The 14,832-nt window shown below is 38.3% G+C and overlaps 1 protein-coding gene and 1 pseudogene across 4 annotated transcripts in view; one reads left to right on the top strand and one right to left on the bottom strand.

Annotated features, from left to right (window-relative positions):
* Window positions 1–14,832, top strand: part of Fsip1 (fibrous sheath interacting protein 1) — a 200,751-nt gene that overhangs the window by 180,980 nt on the left and 4,939 nt on the right. The gene's annotated exons all lie outside the window — the stretch shown is intronic.
* On the bottom strand, window positions 3,293–6,063 carry LOC109678494 (pre-mRNA-processing factor 40 homolog A pseudogene; annotated as a pseudogene).

Genomic DNA, 14,832 nt, shown 5'->3' with positions numbered 1-14,832 from the left:
TCCCCCACTGGATGCAGGGATTTATCAGTTTTTGTTGAAGAGGCTGCTTTTTCTCCATTATATATTTTTAACACCTTTGTCAAAGACAAATTGGTTATAGTTTTGTGGCTTCATATCTGGGTCCTCTATTCTGTTCCACTGGTCTTCATGTCTGTTTTTGTGCCAGAACCATGCTGTTTTCATTGTTATTGCTTTGTAATATAGTTTGAAGTCAGGTATCGTGATACCTCCAGCTTTATTCTTTTGACTGAGTATTGCCTTGGCTATTCATGGCCTCTTGTGTTTCCATATAAATTTAACGGTAGACTTTTAAATCTCTTTAATGAATATCATTGGAATTTTGATGGGAATTGCATTAAACATGTAGATTACTTTTGGGAGTATAGACATTTTTACTATGTTGATTCTACCAATCCATGTGCATGAGAGATCTCTCCACTCTCTATAGTCTTCCTCAATCTCTTTCTTCAGAAGTTTATAGTTTTCCTTATAGATGTCTTTCACATTTTTGTTAGGTGGGTATTTGATTTTTTTTGAGGCTACTGTAAATGGAATTGTTTTCATACATTCTTTTTCAGTTTGCTCATTGTTAGTGTATAGAAATGCTAATGATTTTTCTATGTTGATTTTATATCCTGCTATCTTGCTATAGCTATTGATGGTGTCGAGGAGCTTCTGAGTAGAATTTTTTTGGGTCTTTAAGGTATAGGATCATGTCGTCTGTAAATAGGAATATTTTGACAGTTTCTTTACCTATTTGTATTCCTTTTATTCCTTCTTCTTGCCTAATTGCTCTGGCTAGGAATTCCAGTACTATGTTGAATGGGAGTGGAGATAGTGGGCATCCTTGTCTGGTTCCTGATTTTAGAGGGAATGGTTTCAGTTTTTCTCCGTTAAGTATAATGCTGGCTGTAGGTTTGTCATATATAGCTTTTATGATGTTGTGGTACTTTCCTTCTATTCCTAATTTTCTTAGAGCTTTTATCATGAGATGGTGTTGGATCTTATCAAAGGCTTTTTCTGTATCTATTGAGATGATCAAGTGGTTTTTATCTTTGTTTCTGTTAATGTGGTTTATTACGTTTATTGATTTTCGTTGTTGAACCACCCCTGCATTCCTGGGATGAAGCCTACTTGGTCGTGGTGAATAATCTTTTTGATGTGTTGTTGAATTCGGTTTGTCATTATTTTGTTGAGGATTTTTGCATCAATGTTCATTAAGGAGACTGGCCTATAGTTCTCCTTTTTGGAGGTGTCTTTGCCTGGTTTTGGGATAAGTATAATACTGGCTTCATAAAATGTGTTTGGCAGTTTTCCTTCCATTTCTATTTTGTGGAACAGTTTAAGGAAGCTTGGTATCAGTTCTTCTTTAAAGGTCTGATAGAATTCAGCAGAGAATCCATGAAGTCCTGGATTTTTCTTTTGGGGAGACTCTTTTTTTTTTTTTTAAGGACATGCTAAAACACATCAATAACTTTTTATTTAAATAGAAAAATCAAAACTTTAAAGTTGTATTTTAAAAATCATCATTCATGGAAGTAATTAAAACAATGTTTTACAGATTCTAAATTCTCCTGTGAAACAACACTATCATACCTGCCAATATTATACGCATGTTTAAAGATTTTACCACTGACTTCAAAGTCATTTGACATGATTAGCAATCTTAATTAACTATCATAAGAACGGGATCTCTGAAAATTAACTGAAGGTAATTCTGTTGCCAAAGCTGTAAAGGTGTTTTGACTAAGATACAATAGGAGACTCAAGCAGTTGGATTCTTACTTTCTACATAGTTATGCCATATTTCACAGCAGAAAAATGACATACCATCCAAAAGTTTAGAAACAACTTTTCCCCTATTTGAACTTTTAAACAGTAGACACGAGATTTACTTAAAACACTGGGAAGGATGGGAAAGTGTTTACCTGATTTGTCTGAGAACAACTTGTTTTCTTCTAAATCTCAATTTGAAAGACAAAGTATCCAAATTAAAAGAACAATAACAAAGACTAAGTGCTAAAATTTAATTAAAAAAACCTCCTGCACTGAAGGAAAATAGTATAAATTACATTACTAACCTTCAAAAGTTAGCATGTAAAGAGTATGCTATCTTTAAACCGTTACCTCTCAAATATTCCATAGGAAATTTATAGGTGAAAAACAAATGTAGGGACCTCAAATACACTAATTTATATAATATTCTTAAATATTAAAAAAAGGAACGTAGCTATTGTGGGCAAGATGAAGCAAAATTTCAGGGATTTACTATCTTTAAAATGATCACACACTCTTTAGAGCTGAGCAGTTTAAGTAGAAATAAATACTAGTACACACTAGAAGAGAAGGTTTAATAATTGATAAAAATGTACAAAAATATTCAAATCAGAAATGCTTTAGAACATGTACCATGAAGTCAATACTTCTCAGTGAGTAGGGAAGATAAAAGACTTCCTCAATGAAAAAAAAGTAAGAAAGATTGGATTTAAAAAAAAAAAAAAGACAGCTGTTAAAGAAAATGCTTAAAGTCAACATTGATTTTTTTTTTTCTTTTTTCTTTTTTCTAGACAAGGATATTTCAACTACCACTCAAAGTTTGGTGGCACATTCTTTAGTAGGTCCTTAAGGCAATATATTTCAACTAATTTACAATTTGATGTTAACTTTTTAAAACATCACCTCAAAATAGATGCTCAAAATAATGCCCTCATAATAGCCTTTTTAAAACGTAGTCAGATGTTTCATAAAAAATAATGGTGGCTTTATTACAGTAGCGCTTGTTAGCACCACTACAGTTAAGGGTTTACCAAGTTTCCATCAAAAACACCTATTTCTTAGGAGCTCACCATAAAAGATCATATTGGCTTTAACCAGTTGGGTAGTGCACAAAAAAGCAGTTATTAGTTGCTGGTGCTTTTTTTTGTACTACATTATCAAAAAATTTTCATTTTATCTTCAAAATCCAACTTCTATAAAGTAAATCAAATTACCTCATGACTTAGACTTTAGAACAAATTAGAGACATCTGCAGTTATCAGTAAATTGCCACCTTTAATCCATCCTGCAATGCCCTATGAAAGGGTCACAGAAAGACAGTTATGACCGTAGGAAAATATGATTCTTGATACAGAATCAAAAGTTATTTTCAATTTCCTTTGCTTTTATAAAGTCTACAATAAGAATACTTAAATGCACTTTTTTTTTCTGTGATACAATTAAAAGCCAGTGTTATTTAAATTGAACTTAAAATAGAGTCCCTGGTCTGAATCAGACTTAAATCATACTATAAACATATATTTGGTATAATTTATTGATCATCATCCAGCTGTTCCAAAAGGGTTCTTCTTCGTTTTTCTAATTCCCCTTCACTCAGTTCACTGCTACAAGTATCCCAATTACCAGAATCCTTTCCAGTCTTTTTCTTGGGTGATTTGTGTTTTGATTCTGATCTTTGTCTAGTTCTGTCTTTTTCACTTTCCCGGTCTTTTTCTTTTTTATCCTTCTCTCGCTCAGCATCAGATTCTGGAGAGTCAGATTTATGTCTCCTTTTCTTGCTTTTCTTCTTATGCTTGTTTGATTTCTTATAACTTCTCTCAGACTCCGCGCTGGAAGAATGTTCTGAAGCAGAACGGGATTCTGACCGCTGCCTTTTTTTCTTTGAGTGGCTGTCATCATCATCAGAATCTGACCCCGATCGAGATCGGGAACATTTCCTATGATGTTTTTTTGATTTCTTTGAGTGTTTCTTGTTCTTTGAATGATGATGACATTCATGCTCAAGCACATGCATAAAATCTTTAAATATTCTTTTTCTTTCAGATTCTAGAGTTATGTCTTCAAATGCTGGCTCTTTTACAAATCTCTCCTGGATATCTTCCCAGACAGCATCCAACTCTATTGGAGGAGTAGCTTGTTTCAACATACTCTTAAATGCAGATTCCTTTCGTTTCATCTTCCGAGCCTCTTCCTTTTCTCTTTCACGTTCTCGGGCTTCTGCCTTTTCTAGTAAACTATTGAAAGCCAATTTGATATTTCCAGCATCCAAAGTAGTTGATCTTTTAGTTGAACTGATTATTGCCACAAAATCTTCAAAAGTAGTATTTACTTCAACTACAAATCCTTTATCCTTTAGAATATCCTTTATTATCTTTTTTTCATCATGATAACGTGCTTTAAGATCCTCAACATAAAACTTGAAAAGATCAAGTGCAGTTGATCCAGGCTGACCAAGCATATTAGTGAATCTAATGTCAGAACTAATAGTTGGATAGAATTCCATCCAAGATGACATAGAATGTAGTTGTCCATGTTCATGCAATTCATCTAAAAATATCTGAAAAGATTCCCTATTTTTACGCTGTCGTCTCCTTTCTCTCAGCAAACTCTTCTGTTTTTCTTCTTCTTCTTCCTTTTCTAAAGCCCGAATGTGTTCTTCAAAGCAAATTAATGCATCTTCTTTGTCCATGTTCTGTAATTCCTCATCTTCTGCAAAAGTTGGATTATCCATCAGATACTGCTGGGCTTCAAACCAAGTAGTGGAGTAAGTTACATTAGCCATGTTGTCAAGAATGTTTTTTAAAGCTTCCCAATTCCTCTTTCGTAACTGCTTTGCTTGTTCCTTTTCTTTTTTTGACAGAAAGAACAAAACATCTTCATATATTTCAAGACGATCACGTTCTGATATTGCGTTCCAGACTTCCAGCTCTCCAAACATTTGTTCTGCTTTTTTGTATCTGGTTGTGGAAGTCATTTTTTCATGATTTTCAAGAAAACGCTGAAAGGATTCCTTAGCCTCTTTATATTTTGATCTTGCTTCTTCTTTTTCTTCTTTCTCTGTCTGGACTTTATATGCATTGAAGGCCTGCTTCTTTTCACTCAACTTTGCTAAAGCACTGTATCGTGGATCATTAATGATCATTTTCATAGCTTGCTCCCATGAAGCATTGGATGGCACCTGCTTCTCTTTCAATAATTCTTTAAATGCTTGCTTTGCTTCCTCCTTTGTATTCCAAGTATATGTTTTTTTGGCTGGTTGGCTCTCCTCCTCTTCTTTCTTGGGAGTAAAATCAGCTATAGTTTCTTGCTTAGATGTTTCTTCTCTAGTATTACTGGCTACTTCAACACTTAGATCTTGAATAGCAGAGATATTAGTAAGTTGTGCTTGTTCCTCAGTTGATATAGTTACTGTATTTTCATTATCTACAACAGTAGCTACGATGGAAGTAACTTCAGGCTCGGGAACCACTGGAACACTTCCGGCAGTATTACTAGTAGAAGTGGAAGCACTGGCATTGGCTGCAGCCGCAGCTGCAACAACAGCAGCTGCTGCTTCTGCAGCAGCCATGGTGCTCATAGTGGTGGGAATTTCTTTTGTAGGGACTGGGGCTGTTGATGTTGTGGTGCACTCTTCTTGTTTGCTGCTTTCTTCAGCTTTGATCATGGCATGCAGGTTTGATTTTGTAATAAGACCTCCAGCAACAATGGTATTCTGGTATCCTTCAAGATCTTCAAGTTCTTTAGGTTTGGCCCAGCGGGATTCTTTTGTTTGAGAATTATAATAATAAGGCTTTCCTGAATCAGATTTGTACTCCTTCCAGGGGCATTTAGATAACAGTTGCTCAGCAGGTGTTTTAAGATCATCAGGTTTCTCCCAGGTAGACTGTTTTGTTTCAGTATTGTAGTAATATGTCCTGCCATTGGGTGATTTATGTTCTGTCCACATTGACTTTGCGCCAGCAGTTGCACCTGCTGCTATATCCATACTATTTACTCCTGGCGGTAAAGCAGGTTGCATGGAAGCCTGAGACATATGAGACATCATCATTCCAGGCATTACTGATGACATCATTCCAGGCATTTGTCCCATTGGCGGCCCTCCCATAGGGGGCATCATTTGTGGCATCATTCCATGAGGTACAGGAGGCATATTTGCTCTCTGACCCATAGGGTGCATTCCCATTGGTGCATAATGCATGCCAGGGTGCCCCATCATGAGGCATCCACGCTCAGCTCCCGTTCCCGGCCTCATCGTTGGGCTCAGACTGCTCCGCCGGCGGCCACTGCCGCTACCTGGGGAGACTCTTGATTGCTGCTTCAATTTCATTTTGTGTTATAGATCTATTCAGGTGATTAATATCCTCTTGGTTCAGTTTTGGATGATCATAAGTATCTAGAAATCTGTCCATTTCTTTAAGATTTTCAAATTTATTTGAATATAGTTTCTCAAAGTAGTCTCTGATGACTTCCTGGACTTCCATGGTGTTTGTTGTTATCTCCCCTTTTGCATTCCTGATTCTACTAATTTGGGTTTTTCTCTCCTTATTTTAGTCATGTTTGCCAGGGGTCTATCAATCTTGTTTATTTTTTCAAAGAACCAACTTTTTGTTTCATTAATTCTTTGTATGGTTTTTGGGTTTCTACTTCATTTATTTCAGGTCTTATTTTTATTATTTCTCTCCTGTTTGTTTTGGGGTTTGCTTGTTCTTGTTTTTCTAGGAGTTTGAGATATATCATTAGGTCATGATTTGGGATCTTTCAGTCTTTTTAATATATGAACTCTTGGCTATAAACTTTCCTCTCAGGACTGCCTTTGCTGTGTCCCATAGGTTCTGGTAGGTTGTGTTTTCATTTTCATTGACTTCCAGGAACTTTTTAATTTCCTCTTTTATTTCATCAATGACCCATTGTTCATTAAGTAGTGAGTTATTCAGTTTCCAGCTGTTTGCATGTTTTTTTGTCTTTACTTTTGTTGTTGAGTTCTAGTTTTATTGCATTGAAATCAGATAGTATGCATGGTATAATTTCTGTTTTCTTGTATTTGCTGAGGCTTGCTTTGTGCCCTAGGATATGATCTATTTTGGAGAAGGTTCCATGGGCTACTGAGAAGAATGTATATTGTGTAGAAGTTGGATGAAATGTTCTGTAGACATCAAGTAGGTCCATTTGTTCTATTTTATATTTTAGATCTTGAATTTCTTATTGATTTTTTGTTTGGATGACCTATCTATTGATGATAATGGGGTGTTAAAATCTCCAACAACCACCGTGTTGGAGTGAATATATGCTTTTAGATCTTTCAGGGTATGTTTGATGAAATTGGGTGCATTGACATTGGGTGCATATAGATTGGTAATTATTATTTCCTTTTGGTCTATTTCCCCTTTTATTAGTATGGAATGTCCTTCTTTATCTCGTTTGATCAATGTAGGTTTGAAGTCTACTTTGTCAGAGATAAGTATTGCTACTCCTGCCTGTTTTCGGGGGCCATTGGCTTGTTAAATCTTCTTCCAGCCTTTCATCCTAAGCCTATGCTTATTTCTGTCAGTGAGATGAGTCTCCTGTAAGCAACAAATTGTTGGATCTTCCTTTTTAATCCTCTTCGTCAGTGCCTTTTGATGGGTGAATTAAGTCTGTTAACATTAAGTGTTAGTACTGATAGGTATGTGATGATTCCTGTCATTAAGTTGTCTTAGTTGTTTCAAGGTTTAATTGTGTGTACCTAAGTTGAGGTTACTCTCTACTTTCTTGCTATTTCTTTTCCTGTGGTTTGGTGCTGCCTGTCTTTTCATGGTTAAGTTGGTTTTCACTTAACCATGGGAATCCCTTGAAGAATCTTTTGTAGTGGTGGCTTTGTGGTCACATATTGTTTTAGTTTCTGCTTATCATGGAAGACTTTTATTGCTCCATCTATTTTGAATGATAGTTTTGCTGGGTAGAGTATCCTGGGGTTGAAGTTATTTTCATTCAGTGCCCAGAAGATCTCACCCCAAGCTCTTCTTGCTGTTAATGTTTCTGTTGAGAAGTCTCCTGTGATTTTGATGGGATTGCCTTTATATGTTATTTGTTTTTTCTTTCTTATAGCCTTCAATATTCTTTCCCTAGTTTTTTTTTTTTTTAGCATTCAACATTTCTAATTTAATTAAAACTCCAAATTATTCTAATTCCCCATAATTTCCCAATTTTTCCCCCCTTAGATATTTTTATTTCACCTTTATTTTTTATTTTATTTTATTTTTTTTTCTTTTCTTATTTTTGCATTTATTTTCTTAGGCAATTTCCCATTGAAATCCTCAGGATTATCTTCACTTTCTTTTTTTTTTTTTCATTTTTCTTTTATTATTCATATGTGCATACAAGGCTTGGTTCATTTCTCCCCCCTGCCCCCACCCCCTCCCTTACCACCCACTCCGCCCCCTCCCTCTCCCCCCCTCAATACCCAGCAGAAACTATTTTGTCCTTATTTCTAATTTTGTTGTAGAGAGAGTGTAAGCAACAATAGGAAGGAACAAGGGTTTTTGCTGGTTGAGATAAGGATAGCTATACAGGGCATTGACACATTGATTTCCTGTGCGTGGGTGTTACCTTCTAGGTTAATTCTTTTTGATCTAACCTTTTCTCTAGTACCTGTTCCCCTTTTCCTATTGGCCTCATATGTGCATACAATTCTTGGGTCATTTCTCCTCTCTGCCCCCACCCCCTCCCTTACCACCAGCCCTGCCCCCTTCTTTTCCCTCCCACCCCTTCAATACCCAGGAGGAACTATTTTAGAGATAAGGGGCGTCTCTAATTTTGTTGAAGAGAGAATATAAGCAATAATATGAAGGAACAAGGGTTTTTGCTAGTTGAGATAAGGATAGCTATACAGGGAGTTGACTCACATTAATTTCCTGTGTGTGTATGTTACCTTCTAGGTTAATTCTTCTTGATCTAACCTTTTCTCTAGTTCCTGGTCCCCTTCTCCTATTGGCCTCAGTTGCTTTTAAGGTATCTGCTTTAGTTTCTTGTGTTGAGGGCAACAAATGCTAACTAATTTTTTAGGTGTCTTACCTATCCTCAAATCTCCCTTGTGTGCTCTGGCTTTTACCATGTGATCAAAGTTCAATCCCCTTGTTGTGTTTACCCTTGATCTAATGTCCACATATGTGGGAGAACATACAGTTTTTGGTCTTTTGGGCCAGGCTAACCTCACTCAAAATGACGTTCTCCAATTCCATCCATTTACCAACAAATGATAACATTTTTGTTCTTCATAGCTGCGTAAAATTCCATTGTGTATAGATACCACATTTTCTTGATCCATTCGTCAGTAGTGGGGCATCCTGGCTTTTTCTATAACTTGGATGTTGTGAATAGTGCTGCAATAAACATGGGTGTGCAGGTGCCTCTGGAGTAACCTGTGTCACAGTCTTTTGGGTATACCCCAAGAGTGGTACTGCTGGATCAAATGGTAGATCAATGTTTAGCTTTTTAAGTAGCCTCCAAATTTTTTTCCAGAGTGGTTGTACTAGTTTACATTCCCACCAGCAGTGTAAAAGGGTTCCTTTTTCCCCACATCCTCGCCAACACCTGTTGGTGGTATTGCTAATGATGGCTATTCTAACAGGGGTGAGGTGGAATCTTAGTGTGGTTTTAATTTGCATGTTTTTTGTCTTTACTTTTGTTGTTGAGTTCTACTTCAGTGCCTGGAAGCTCTCACCCCACACTCTTCTTGCTTTTAATGTTTCTGTTGAGAAGTCTGCTGTGATTTTGATGGGTTTACCTTTGTATGTTACTTGTTTTTTCTCTCTTACAGCCTTCAGTATTCTTCCCTAGTTTCTGAACTTGTTGTTTTAATGATGGTTTGTCGTGGGGTAGTTCTGTTTTTATCTGGTCTGTTTGGTGTCCTGGAGGCCTCTTGCATCTGTATGGGAATATCTTTCTCTAGATTTGGGAAATTTTCTGTTATTATTTTGTTGAATATATTATGCATTCCCTTTGCTTGGACCTCTTCTCCTTCTTTGATGCTCATGATTCTCAAGTTTGGTCTTTGATGGAGTCGGTGAGTTCTTTCATTTTCTTTTCACAGGTCTTGATTTGTTTAATTAATAGTTCTTCAGTTTTTCCTTTAATTACCATTTCATCTTCAAGTTCTGAGATTATGTCTTCTGTTTGTTCTATTCTGCTGGATTGGCCTTCCGTTTTGTTTTGCAGTTCTGTTTCGTTCCTTTTTCTGAGGTTTTCCATATCCTGGGTGGTTTCCTCTTTAATGTTGTCTATTTTTGTCCTGAGTTCATTTATCTGTTTTTAATCATGTCCTCTGTTTCACTTTGGTGTTTATACAGTGCTTCTATGGTTTCCCTTATTTCTTCTTTTGCTTTTTCAAATTCTCTATTCTTGTTGTCTTGGAATTTCTTGAGTGTCTCCTGTACATTTTGGTTGACCCTATCCAGTATCATCTCTATAAAATTCTCATTGAGTACCTATAGTATGTCTTCTTTTAAATTATTCTTGTGGGCTTCATTGGGTTCTTTGGCATAGTTTATGTTCATTTTGTTGGAGTCTGGATCTGAGTATCTGTTTTCTTCATTCCCCTCTGGTTCCTGTACTAATTTTTTGCTGTGGGGAAACTGGTTTCCCTGTTTTTTCTATCTTCCCATCATTGTCCTTGGTGTTGTTACTGTCCCTGTACTGTGTGCAATTAAGTATTTTCTAGCTTGTAATAATAGCAGTGGTGATATTTGAATGGAAGGGTGAGAGGAGATGGAAAGCAAAGAAGTTAAAGGAAAAGAGGAAAACAAAGAGAAAAAAACAAAACAAAGAAACAAACAAAAAAAGTTTCAAAGATATAAACAGGGAGAGACAGTGTAGTATTCAACTGTAAGCTGAAAAGGCATTAGAGAGACAGAGAGAGGTTTGAAAATAAAGAATAAAAAAATAAAAAATAAATAAATGAAAAAATATATATGTAAAAAATAATAAAGTAAAAAATTTAAAAAAATCTCCAAGTTCAAATGCAATTTTTGGTGTTTGTCCCTCAGTCTTCAATCCTGGAGATGGTGCCTCAGATGTTGTTCTGTAGTTGTCTCATCAAAGGGGAAAAATAAAATAAACCAAAACTGCACAAAACAAACAAACAAACAAACATAAAACCCACCAAGTGTCCAAGTTCAAATGCAATACAGTTTCAGTAAGTTTTTCAGCTTGCAGGTTTAGTTCGGTTGTTTTCTCATCAAAGGTAGGGAGAGACAGTTCTGTGAATGGCTATCTGCGGCTGTGGCTTGCTTGCCCGCTGCTGTCAGCCTGCTGTTGCTGGATGCTTTATTTATGCAGATCTCAGGGGTGAGCTTAGCACTCACCTGGCCCCACAGGCTTTGTTTACTCAGAGGTCTCCTGTGCAGGAGCCACTGCCAGAAGCTTTCCCCTTTCCAAGCACACTGGGGGAGGTGACACTGCACCCACTTTCTCAGGCCGGCGTGTTTGTGTACAGTTCACATGGGAGGTGGGTCTTCCCCGCCCCCTCCTGTGGAGTTTTCCTCCCACTGCCACTCTCACAAGCTTTCCTGCTCCTGGTTGCTGGGCGTGCGCCCCCGCTCCCACCCTCTCCGGCCAGGCCCAGTTTGTTTATTTAGTTCTGTGAGGGATTCCCCTCCCCGCTTCTTTGGCTCTCAGGGCGCCCTGCCCTCTTTGCTACTTGTCTTTATTGTCCTTATTGCTTATTACCCAGTTTCTCTTTTTTCTTGGGTGGAGGTCGGTCTGTCCAGGGGGTTATGCTGATCTGGCCCAGGGTTGTCTGTGGGAGTACCGCATACCGCTTAGCTCACCTTGTCCATGTCTTCCAAAGCCGTCTGGGCGTGGGTGACTGGCGGCCCGGGGGCCCTCCTGATTTCTCTGTTTAACGTGAAGTGGAGATGCTCTGCGCAGGCTGGAGGTGTGGAGGGGTCAAAGTTTTGCCTCTTCTTGGTGGTTTTGTCTGTAAGGTGTGTCTCCAGTGTTGCTCCAAGATTTCACTTTAGGAGGCACACTTTCTGCTTCCTCCCTCTAGCTGCCATCTTGGAATCCCCTTCTATTCTTTGTTTCTAACAGATCCCAGGTGGATTAGCCCCAATGGTACTCCTGATGTTTCCTGTGGGGTGAAAAAGGAATGAAACTCTGTGAGAGGACCCAGAATGCTAGAGAGCTGAATATCTCTTTCCCCACTATAGAAAGTGTGGGTTTGGGGAAATCCTCTATGTGTGGCATTGTGCTAAGTTTAGAGTATGGGAGGTGGGCATAGTCAAAGTGAAACCATTCTCTTACCGTTTGAGTTTGACTTTTCTTTGTTCCTTGGCCCAAAGTGGAATCTCTGCCTCTTTCCTGAGTTCGGGGGATATTTATGCAAGTATTCATGTCTATGGATAGTTGCCAGTGGATTTCTGTGAGGGGGTGTGAGCTTGAGAACTCCTATTCCATCATCTTGTGAACAGAACTTCAAGCTCTAATGCTTCTGGTCCAACAGCAGAGGTTACTTACAACATGCAACTCCCCCCAAAGTTTAATAAATAGCCTATGGAAACTTTATTCTACCATAAAATTGCAGTATATTTTCTTTCTTTTTGGGTAAAGTTTTTTTTATTAGAAAATATCTGAATTTCCTCTTTTCTACTGTTATAAAATTTATTAAATTCGATGCATTCATTTTGTGTTTGGAGTTTCATCTGATCAGCTCAGTGTGTGTGTTTAGAATAGTATTTGCTAAAATGTGATTGAGTCATCTTGACATAGATCTGTCACTGAGTAGAGCATGAAAAGATGGAGTGACCCAGAAGTTACTGTGATTTACTGGAGGTCCAGAACATGCCTCTGATCATACCAGATAGTCCTTGTACATGATTGTGACAGTTAACCTCCATGTCTGTGAGCAGGGAGCATCAAGGTAGTATGGATATGAATGTGTGATCCGTGTTTCACTTTCTGTGTGTTGTGTGGTAAGCTCTAAGGAGAGGGTCCTCCATTACCATTCTGAGCAAGTGTTAGAATATCTGAAGTTGGAGTTGTTTTACTAACCTCAGCATTTACAGTTGTTAAAATAACTTGCTAAACAATTTTATTCTGAAATACTAAATTGTGCATTATGTGCTTTCTATAAAAGAGGGGACCAAAACTGAAAGCTATACAAGTTTTCCTGGCAAAAAGCCCACAAGATGTTTCTGTAATGAGGGTTGCTGTGCGTTCAGCTGTTACATTATGGTCTCGCTCTTTCTTAGGAAACAAGCACACATGAATGTGATTCAGATTAGATTTCTAATAAGCAGATGAGCGGGAAATAAGGAAAGTCATTTATCATTTTCTCTTTTAATAGCAAATATCATTGATGCGAGGTTTTCTTTTCCCTGATAAGCTGAGGTCTTGTTCTAAGTATTTTAATTCTGCTTCTACATAGCAAAGTCAGATAAAGCTTAAAAAAAAAGAATCTAATGAGCAATTTGTGGTTTTGAAAAATAAGGATTTGTTTCACAGTTGTATTAAAAATTCAATGAGAAATACTTCAGTTTTCACGTCTGTGCTTTAAGCTCAGTGGTATTTACTCTTACTTGACTTCTTGATACAAGGTCTACTAAATTTAGTGTTATGCTTGCTAACTATGGGGATTTAGGGGCCAGCAAGTAGCACTGCTCTCCTCCCTAGCTTGACTAGAACTGAGAGATGCTTCTGATGAATGGAGATGAAGGCTAGCTTTATTGCTGATGAAATGTAGAGGGCTGTTGTAATGCAGTGGGCAGCCAAATGGCTTTCTAATGCCATGCCCCTAAAATAAACTTATCTACCCAGTCACTGGCAGGGGACAAAACCTTAGATCTCCCCTGTGGAGATCTGTCCATGTAAAACCAGTAATGTGGAGACCCAAGAAGGCACTTTTGGGGCAATGGGATGGGTGGAGTGGGGGTACTGAGTGTGAAGAGGAAGGTGCTGAGGTAGGCATCTGTTTTATCCTTGAACTCACTAGACAACTGGCCCTCCTTCCCCTGGAGAGAGTGGAGGGTGTGGAGCAAGGCTGGATGCTTCCACTCCCAGTTCCTCCAAGTGTGTGTTCCTACTTTGTTACTTGATAGTCATATTTTCCTCTTTATTGTATGACTTTCTGTTGACAGCTAGTTCAAACACTTAGCGGAGACAAGAAGTAAATGTGCATTCACTGACGACCAAGAAAGCAACTCAGCATAAGGGAATCTGACTAAATCCTGGGCCTACAAGCCACTGCTCTGAAGTGCCAGTGCTCTCTGTGGCTGCCTTATCTTTAAAACTAGGTGGTACTATACTACCATGAAGGTTTGGTCCCACTGTGGCTCTGTTGTGAGGTGGTGGGCCATTTAGGAAGTAAGAGCCTAAAGGGAGGTCTTTAGATCATTGGAGCATGCCGTCTTAGGAGGTTGTAGGATCCCTTCCTTTTACTCTCTCATATCTGGATCATGAGTGGTTTTTCTCTACCCCAATCTCTCACCATGAAGTCTTGCCCTTGTCAGAGGCCCAAAAGAATGGGGCCACTTGATTTTTGGACTGGAACCTCCAGAACTGTGAGCCCAAATAAACATTTTTGTTTAGCCAGGCATAGTCGTACATACCTGTAATCCCAGCACTTGGGAGGCTGAGGCAGGAAGATTGTGAGTTCAAGGCCAGACAGCTACAGGTTGGGACCCTGACTCACACGCATAAAAATACTCTGTGAGTTATTAGTATTTCATTTTATTGATGGAAAGTTGACGAATACAAGTGGCTTTAATACTTACCCTTCTAGGGTTGCAATAAGGGTCCAATGAGAGAATTCCCATAAAGTGATCAGTGTGGTAACTAGACCTGGTTGGCCCTCATGGCATCCAACGTTAAACAGGAGACAGACATCTGCATTTCTCACCTTTCTGACAAATCAGCCAGTCTGAATTGAGTACTGGGTTCTCCCTGTAGAAGGGGTGTGTACTCTGGCTGAGGACATGGGTACTGTCTGCCCCTCTCATGAACTTGGAGCTTTGGAGACTTTTGAGTTTCCAACCCATTCAATGAGCCTTCCTGCTTATAGTGTGTTCCAATAACTAGGAACTC

Source organism: Castor canadensis, chromosome 2 (genome assembly GCF_047511655.1).
Source record: "Castor canadensis chromosome 2, mCasCan1.hap1v2, whole genome shotgun sequence".
Lineage (NCBI taxonomy): Eukaryota > Metazoa > Chordata > Mammalia > Rodentia > Castoridae > Castor > Castor canadensis.
Note: the sequence above shows the minus strand (reverse complement) of the source record. Positions and strands in the feature narration are given on the sequence as shown.